Source organism: Myotis davidii, unplaced genomic scaffold (assembly GCF_000327345.1).
Source record: "Myotis davidii unplaced genomic scaffold, ASM32734v1 scaffold132, whole genome shotgun sequence".
NCBI lineage: Eukaryota > Metazoa > Chordata > Mammalia > Chiroptera > Vespertilionidae > Myotis > Myotis davidii.
Window position 1 is genome coordinate 1491244 of NW_006285258.1, and position 9692 is coordinate 1500935.

Genomic DNA, 9692 nt, shown 5'->3' on the forward strand with positions numbered 1-9692 from the left:
GGGGGGTGGCGCAGGGCGGGGCGTGCGAGTGATGGGGGTCGAGGAGGCAGCCACCTGTGCCGCGGAGGTTCTGCCTCCGTGCGCTCTGCTGGAGACAGAAATGGTCGCCAAAGCTGGTCCGGTAGCCAGAGGGGCGGGCCGGGTCGGTGCATCGAGTTCCCGGTGCCCTGCCCAGACCAGATCTGTCGCGTGAGGCAGGCCAAAGAGGACTGGGTTTTGGCATCACCCGGAGCTACGTTCAACCGATTTCCAGTTCTGTTCATATCACCACGTATATAGTTACTCAAGGCCAAACTGACGTGTGGACGTGGGCAGGGAATTCTGTGTCAACATGCACTGTGATGAGCCAGGAATAGGAGTTGTTCCCGGAGGATGTTCTGGTTCGATCGATTATGCTTCTTTATTTAGAAGTGAAATGACACCCCTGGGCTCACTGGCCACTGTGAACGTGACACCTGTCGCTAGGCAGCAGCCAAGAACGGTGGTCTAGATGAGCCGGAGAGCTGTGTTTATTAGAAATTTATAAGTGTGTGTGCCTTGGGCATATTGCGTTACACCTCTGGGAAGAACATGGAAACCTGAGGGAACATATTGTTTCATTAAAATTACTTATAATTAACTCTGAGCTATGTGATGGCCTTTGTGCATTTGAGTTCTGTATCAGTTTCCAGTGTTCTTTCCTGAAGCACCTTAGACAGCGAGGGGAAGAAAGGTGATCTTATCTATATCTGTCTCTTAAAGTGAAACTCTTTCTGGCCCTTCACCAGTGATAGAGACTAATGTGTATGTTGCACATGCAAGTTGGTATATGTTTTCCTAGCAGGTCCTTCTATCATTTAAACATTTTGAGAGCAGGGATCTTGCTGTGCAGGCGTACACTGACATCATGCCATAGATAGTCCCGTTCTTCCCTCAGAAGGAGTTTCTAAAGGTGAGCTTAGAACTGCGGTTCTTATGTGCATTAGTGAGAACTGGTTTGGGTCAAAGCCAGAGGAAAGCAGAGTTGGCAAATAACAGTAGCTCTCTTTTGCTGAATGTCTGCTGTGTGCCAGGCATTGCATTTGTCCTGTTCCATCTTGTTTGATTTTCCAAATAAGCCTTGAGATAGGTGTAATTAATCTCCTTTATACAGATGAGAAGATGGATGAGGGGTAAGGATGTTTTCCAAGTATGCTTATTCAAGGAGACCAGCTTGAACCCACACAGTGATGAAGCATTTGCTTTTCTCTAGATATTACTTCCAATTTCCATCCATATGTTTATCCTAGACTTATCAAGAGCTCTCTTAGCATCTTGGTTACTGGAGAAGTCTTTTTGTCTGGTCTCTGTGGGTCATACCTACTAGGCCAGGGTGACTGCACCTAGGAACCCATGGCATCCAGAGAAATGGTATTTCCCTGGCCACGGCCCACATCAGTCTCTCTGTAACCACTGCCCTCCGTGATTTCCCTTGACTTGCTTAGAGGTTCGAAAGATCTGCACCCTGCAGGCCTCCGCCTTCTAACCCCTGTTTTGCACTAACATAGATCCTGTTACTCATAACCTTATCACCGCTTTCTGTTAGTGTAAATCAGATTTTTCATTAGTTTTAGAAAGACAGTTTTAAGATGTTAAGCTGAAGTATGATGAATTGGGAACTATATAGTCTATGGCCATAATAGTCTTTTACAGGATTTCTCAACTGCAGCACTATTGATATTATAGACTGGGTAATTCTCTGTTTGGGGCAGGGGGGGGGCGGGAGGATTATCCATTCATTGTAGGATGTTTAGCAGCATCTTTGACCTCTGCCTATACATGCTGGTAGAAGCCCCACCCCCAGTCAGACATGGACAAATGTTCCCTGGTGAGAAACTCACTCTTGGTTGAGAACCACTGGTTTATTACATATATATCATTTACTTTGGGCCCTGAACTAAACAGCTGATGATGTTTTTAGAGGCTCTTCCACTAGTTATGTAGAACCAATAAAAGCACGGATCCTGTAACAGTAAAGTGATATCCTTGCTTTAATTAAAATCTGCAGATATTAACTGGATTTACTCATTGTAAATTAAGATTTTTCAGTGGAAGCTAAAAAGGTAGAAAGGTTTTCTTCTTTCCATGACTGAGCAGAAAGAATTTGAATAAGTTTCTAATATTGACTACCAGGATCATCAATATATTTAAGCTAATTTTTAAAGGAGTAGGTAATGCAATGTTGGAGATTTAGAGACCCAGGGCAGTGCACCTGGAAATTAAGAGTGAGTCCAGGCAAACTTAGACTTGAACATCCCATGTTTGCCAAGAGCAGAGCACAGCTCTGCAATCTTACTTAGCGGAGCAGGGACTCTGAGGGAAACCTTTCTGCTGATGACAGCTCCCCCGCCACCCGGCTGGGAGTCCAAGCTGGACCTCAGTCCCTCGGTGGTAAAAGATATTTTAGGTAGAAGGAGATTCTCAGAGCACATACTCTGACAAGGAGTGAAGATGGAGACCTGGTTGCTAGCCCTGGGTTACTAGGGGGAGCAACCTGGAAGCTGGCTATCTGAAGTGGAACACAGTCAGTGGCTAGTAGCAGTGTACCAGTATACCCATGATGTGGAGATAGATGTGTTCCTCAGACTTCCTGCATAGGAGAATGCCTTGGGACAGGGTACAAATAAAAGATTCTAGCTGACCTTGAACTTACTGGATCATTATCCAGAAAAGGGACCCAGGTATCTTCATGTTTTTTTTTTTATGCACGGCTTCTTTGCTTGTCCCCAAAGCACTGTCCCTTCTTGGGGCTTTTGCACTTGCTGTTCCATCTGTCTGGAACATTCTTTTCCTGAGAGCTGCATGCAGGGACCGTTCATGGCTGTGTGGCCTGTGCAGTCATACAGGGCCTCATGCTTAGAAGAGCCCTATGCTTACAAGAGCCCTGCACTTGGTTTAGTGCTCTGCTCTTGCCATCTTGAAATTTTTAATAATTTGTGAAAAAGCGCCCCACACTTGCACTTTTCACTGAGCCCTACAAATCATGGAGCTACTCGCTCCTGCACTGCCTTCAAGTCTTTGCTTAAATATCTCCTCCAGGAGGCCTTCCTGACTACTGTCTGTCCACTTGCAGCCCTCTTCCCCTTCCTGCCCTGCTTTTACAAACAGTATTTATCATTCATCTAATTTTTCTTTTCTTTTTTTCCAGCTTCTATCTTTCTGGTGATACATTAGTGAATAAATAAATATCCATGCCCCTCATGGAGGTTATATTTTAGTCAGTGGAGACAGTAAGTAAACAAAATATATTATATGTCAGGTATTGATAAGCAAAATGAAAACAATTAAGCAGGGAAAGGATATAGGTGGCTGCAATGTAAAATGGGTATGGTCATGAAGACCTCACTGAGAAGGAGGTGATGGAGGGAGCCATGCAGATATCTGCGAAGAACATTCCAGGCAAAAGAAACAGTGAGTGGTGCAAAGGCCCCGAAGTGGGAACATAATTGACAAGTTTGGACCAGATCACTTAGGGCCATTGTAAGAACTTTGCTCCCCCCCCCTCCCCCGCCGCCCCCTCTGAATGAGTTGGGAAGCATTGGCGGAGTTTGAACAGAAGAATCTCATGATCTCACTTATGCATTAAAAGGGTCACTCTGGCTGCTGCTTTGAGACTAGGCAGGCAGGGGGTGGTGGGGGTTGGTGAGGGTAATGGAAGTGGTGGGGTGAGTGCCAAGGCAGGGAGACCAGAGAGGATGGAGGCTTTGCAGTAATGTAGGCCAGAGCATAGTGGCTTGAACCAAAGCCGTACAGAGGAAGTGGTGAAAATGATTGGGTTCTAGGTGATTTGTTGACAAGCTATACATTTTCTGCTTACTAGTTTACTGTTTCATTTGAGTATCTCTTCCATAGAGATGGACCATGGGATTCAGGAAGCTTCTCTATAGGAAATAAGAATGTGGACGTTTGAGAACCTGGCCAGGTCTGACGCCCGATGGACTTCAGTTCTTCTGCCAGTGACTTAGGAAATACCTGATTGATTGATTGATTGATTGATTGATTTCAGAGAGGAAGGGAGAGGGAGATAGAGATAGAAACATCAATTATGAGAGATAATCATTGATCGATTGCCTCCTGCACGCCCCCTACTGGTGGTCGAGCCTGCAACCTGAGCATGTGTCCTTGACTGGAATCGAACCCGGGACCCTCCAGTCCACAGGCCGACGTTTAATCCACTGAGCCAAACCAGCTGGGGCGACTTAGGAAATATCTTAATGACTCTTTCCACCATCCCTTTTAGTCATTCATAGATATTAATAACTGACATTCAATATTTTTTGAGCTACTTTTGTTGAGCCTGGTTTGTTTGAGGCTCTGTGGTAGTATGCTGGGGCTACAAGATAACATATGCTGCCCTCTTTAAAAAAAAAATGTTTTAATTGATTTTTAGAGACAGAGGAAGGGAGAGCAATATATAGAGAGAAACAATGAGAGAGAAACATCATCAATCGGCTGCCACCTACAGACCCCCTACGAGGGATTGTGCCTGAAACCCTGGCATGTGCCCTGACCAGAAATCGAACCATGACCTCTTGGTTCGTAGGTTGACGCTCAACCACTGAGCCACACTGGCTGGGCATGCTGTCCTCTTTTTATGCATAATGAGTTTATCAGCTATTGCTTTCCATCAGCCTCTAGCTATGTGAGATGCCAGGTTGCTTGTGTGATTTATTTCTGTATATTCTGTGTCTAGCCTGAGTCTGGTACACGGTGGGCCCTCCACATATGGGTGGGTTTAATTCACAGGAAAGCCTGACTGGTGTGAAGTCACTAGCCCTGGAGTTGAGCAGATCCTTAAAGCTGGGGCCCAGCCTGAATGAGGGGTGCAGCCTGCTTGACTTGAATTGCGAAGTTTGATTTGAGGCTAGCTCTCCAACCTGCAGAAAGATTACTGCTGCAGCTGGTACTTGGTGCTTCTTTCCTCCCCTGTCCCCAGCATTGGGTCTTTATATTGAGTTCAATATACTAGTAGATTTAGATGAGAGTATCTTTACCAGAGGAAGAGGTATTAAGAAAGCGGGTCTGGGAAACTGAAACTCTTTGAGCTGAGTTGAGAAATTATTAAAGGTCAGACCTCAGCCATGAACTTGCTTGGGCTGGAATTTCCCTGGCTACTCTTACCTCCACTGAGACAGTAAGGCCCCTGCCTAACCTAGTAACTAGATTTCGCTATGGCTCTTGCGGTGACCCTGCTCTTCTTAGTGGGACGCAAGCCTCTGGAGGAAAGTTACCAGCTTCAGGCAGCCACTGTGAACTCTTCATTTGAAATCTGCAAAAAACGTTCAGAGAACAGAATAGAAACTGAAAGTGAGTAGGAGTCAGGGAGGGGGGTGCTATTTGCATAAACCCTTTCTTCATCTCTTTGCTTTCCCTTGGCAACACGCCTGTGCTGTCCCTTCTCCAGAGGCCACATTGCCCTCAGTTACGTCCTGTGTCCTGTCTCGTTTCATTACCAGCGTTTCTATTTCCCTTCCAATGAGCTGCTAAACCCAGTCACTTAACACTTCCCCTAGCAAGAAGTCGCCTTGCTGAAAAAGGTGAACTGATTGTCATTTTAGGGGGAACAAGTGTTAGGAGTTAGAAATGTAAGTGTGTGTAAATCTTTCCAGTTTAGCCCCTGCTGCTGTTGGAAGATTGTTGACGCTTGCTGGTCAAAGGGAAGAGAACCATAAATAAATAGTGCCACTTGTAGTGAGAGGTATGGTAAAGTAGCCTTTAATACTTTGGGGTTTTAATAGATTCTCATGTATTTTTTTTTTTAACAGCTTTATTGAGGAATGATATACATAGCACAAAAGCCACCCATCCTAAGTGTACAATTCAAGGACTTTTAGTAAATTTACAGAGTTGTGCAACCACCACCAGAATCCAATTTTAGAACAGTTCCATCACCCTGGAGAGATCCCTGTACCCATTGCCCTTACTTCCTGTTCCCTTCTCCAGCCTTAGGCAACCACAAATCTACTTTCTAACCTATAGATTTCCCCTTCCTGGAAATCCTATATAATAAAAGCCTAATATGCAGATTGTCCCCTCTACTGGGAGTTCGACCAGGAGTTCGACCAGGAGTTTGACCAGGGGATGGGGCTGGCAGGTGGCCAGGGGAAGGGAGGTGCCACTGGCTGGCAGCTGCTAGGAACCCTACCTGTGCATGAATTTTGTGCACTGGGCCTCTAGTTTCATACATATGGAGTGTCATATGTTCTGAGATAGTGTGGAAAAGAAATAAATCTTTCCCCCCATTATTAGCACATGGCAGTGGAAGAGTCTAGTTGCCACCAAAACCTAGAACTTAACAGGGGACATGGGGGTGGGGTGAATACAGCACTTACTAGAAAATGATCTAGAGAGGATCCTATAATAGGTAAGTCTTTTCTGTAAAATGGTAATGAAATGAGACCTGTATATATATGAAAATATTCTGCAAGCCACACAGTGTTATGCCAATGTTAGTTATTATGTACTAGAGGGCTGGTGCATGAAATTTGTTCACGGGTAGGGTCCCTAGTCCTGGCCAGTGATCAGGGCTGATTGGGGCCTTCCTTCCCCAGCTGCTATCTGCTGGCCAGGGCCTTCCTTCGGTCTGCGCCACCCCCTGGTGGTCAGCGCATGTCATAGCCAGTGGCCAAACACCTGGTACGTGGAACCTCTGAGGGGACAATTTGCATATTAGCCTTTTATTATATAGGATACTTAAATATCTTTAGAAGGGTGTGTTTTTAAAAAAATATGTTTTTATTGATTTTAGAGAGAGGAAGGGAGAGGAAGAAAGAGAGAGAAACATCATTGATGAGAGTGAATTATTGATCGGCTCCCTTCCTGCACACCTCACACTGGGGATCAAGCCCGCAACCCGGGCATGTACCCTGACCGGTTATTGAACCATGACCTCCTTGTTCAGAGGTTGACACTCAATCATTGAGTCATATGGGCCGGGCAAGGGTGTGTCCTTTTTAAGGAATGGAGAGTGTTAACCTAAAAATAAAAGGCCTTGTAAAATGAGAGGCAACATGCATTTATTGAGATAAAAAAGGATAACTATTTGGGAAACATTAATTCAAGCAGAAGCTAAAATAATACTCCAATTAGGAGACAAAGGCATTTGTGAAAATGGGAAGGGGAACAATGATATCAACAGAAGGAAGACATTTTCATTGGTGCAGGGAACATAGTGATATTAATTCTAAACAATGTTTTAAATTTTTAGTCCAGTAGTCATAATAACTGCTTTCTTGTTATCTTTGCAAACAGTGTTTTGGGAAGCAATGTTGCTTTAGGCTCAGTCAAAGGTTATTTTGCCCTGTTTTGAACATTCCGAGGTTTGAGCATAAAACATGCAAAGCAGTTCAGCTGGTATGGCAGCTCCAGCTCCATTTTATTTATTTTTACTTATTTAAAAATTTTTTTTGTTAATCCTCACCAAAGGATATTTTTCCATTGATTTTTAGGGAGAGTAGAAGAAAGAAAGACAGAGAGAAACATCCATGTGAGAGAAACACATCAATTGATTACCTTCTGCATGAGCCCCGGCCAGGGCCCGGGCAGGGAGAAGCTTGCAACCAAGGTTTGTGCCCTTGACCGGAATCGACCTGGGACCCTTTGGTCTACAGGCCGACGCTCTATCCACTGAGCCAAACTGGTTAGGGCGCCAGCTCCATTTTAAAGTGGTTCCATTTATATTATTACTGTTAAAGAGGAAGGAAAACATTTTGAAATTTGCATTCACTGTTAGGCAGGCAGCCTGGTGACACTGGTCAGAGTTGCCTTTGGGGAGAGTGCTTGGCCATGCTCGGCAGCTGCCCGCGAGCTACCTCTTGTGGGGGAAGTTCTGTGATTCCCCCCATAGTAAATTCACCTTTAGAGAAGGCATTTACAGGAGTCATTCTAAATAAATTGTTAAGGTGTTGATGGCACTTGATCTACCTAATTTCATCGTGGTTGACCTTGTGGCCACACTGTTAGCTCTTAATTATTCTGTAATCTGTATCTTAGAGACTTGATAGTAAACTTGGTTGAGTCATACTATTCAATCCTGACTAGAAAAGAGTTTTGAAATGAAAGCATTGGATTGCTATCCTTCTCCCTTACTCATTTGCCCCCAAGAAACAGAGGGTAGGTCTGGGTCACCTGGAAAAGGTCACACTTTCTATTCTCAGCATTCATTGGGTATTAGAAAATGTCAAACAGGTAAGATTGAGATTGCTGTAGAGTTTTCCAGGTCTTCCATGGATTGGATCATGATGCTTCTTCATTTTATGTGAGGTGAAATTCCCAGAACATTAGGCCCATTTAGGCTCAGATAAAAGTATGAAATATTCCTAAAACATCACTGCATTGTTTGGGATTATTTAGTCTCTTGTCAGTGCTACTGCAGTTTCCTCCTTTGCTGGGCTTCCCTGATTCCACTGGTGCTAATCCATTTTCCACAAAGTGATCTTTAACTGTAATCAAATAATTTCTGTCATTCCCTTCCTTCACCGTACAATGGCTTCCCATCACTTTTAAAATAAAACCCAAATGCCTTACCTTGGCACCCACAGGCTATGAAAGAGTTTGAGGTTGTAGAAACCTGTATTAAATTCTCACTTCCTCATCTGCCAGTTGTATTATGACTCCATGGGACATAACCTCTATGAACTTTGTAACCTTTATTAGTAAAGGGGAGATTCAAATACTCTATAGGGCATAAAAAAATGAGACACTGTATGTAAAGTACTCTCTCCCTCTTCTCCTTACCTGTCCCACTTCTGCCCATTCTTCAAGGTCCATTTAACGTCAAAAGAATCAATATCAGAACCCCATCTTCTCTGTGAGGCCTTTCTGAATGACCACAGCCCCAGCCTACACCATTCTTCCAAATCCTCATCATACTTATCTCTGTGCCACCTACTGCATCCATTATGTTGACCAAATACAATTCAAGAGACACAGGAAGCACTAAAATAACACATAATCTTACCTAATAATAGACAAACATGCAAATTGACCATACCTTCGCTATGTCCACCACCCAATTGGATGAGTATGCAAATTAACCACACAAAGATGGCAGTTAATTTGCATATGTAGGCGCCCAGCGGCGATTGGAGCCTGCAATCAGAGCTGAGAGGTCCCCTGCCCAGGCCTAATGCCTTGAGGAGTTAGGCCTGGGCAGGGGCTGAGTGGGCTATGGCGGGGAGCAGGGGTGGAGCTGGCGATGGTGGGGAGCAGGAGCAGAGCCTGTGATGGCGGGGAGCGGGAGAGAGGCCTAATGCCTCAGCCACAAGCATTAGGCCTGGGCAGGGGCGGAGCCAGCGATCACAGGGAGCAGGGGTGGAGCCGGCAATCGCGGGGAGCAGGGAGGGAGCCGGTGAGGGCGTGGAACAGGGAGGGAGCCGGTGATCGCGAGGAGCTGGGGGTCCCCTGCCCAGGCCTAACACCTTAGCCAGAGGCGTTAGGCCCGGGGCAGGGGTAGAACCAGCCATCGCTGGGAGCAGGGGCAGAGTCAGTGATGGGGGGGAGCTGGGGGTCGCCTGTCCATGCCTAATGCTTCTGCCAGAGGCGTTAGGCCTAGGCAGGGGTGGAGAAGGAGATCGTGAGGAGCTGGGTGTCCCCTGCCCAGGCCTAACACCTCGGTCAGAGGGTTAGGCCTGGGCATGGGCAGAGCCAGCTATTGCAAGCAGGGGCGGAGGCGG

At 45.6% G+C, this 9692-nt stretch overlaps 1 protein-coding gene across 1 annotated transcript in view; it reads left to right on the forward strand.

Annotated features, from left to right (window-relative positions):
- The first annotated feature begins 3227 nt into the window (after positions 1-3227).
- Positions 3228-9692, forward strand: part of LYSMD2 (LysM domain containing 2) — a 10970-nt gene continuing 4505 nt past the window's right edge. Inside the window, exon 1 of the mRNA XM_015558927.1 lies at positions 3228-3248. The gene's annotated coding sequence lies outside the window, so the exon portion shown is untranslated. The remainder of the gene's footprint in view (positions 3249-9692) is intronic.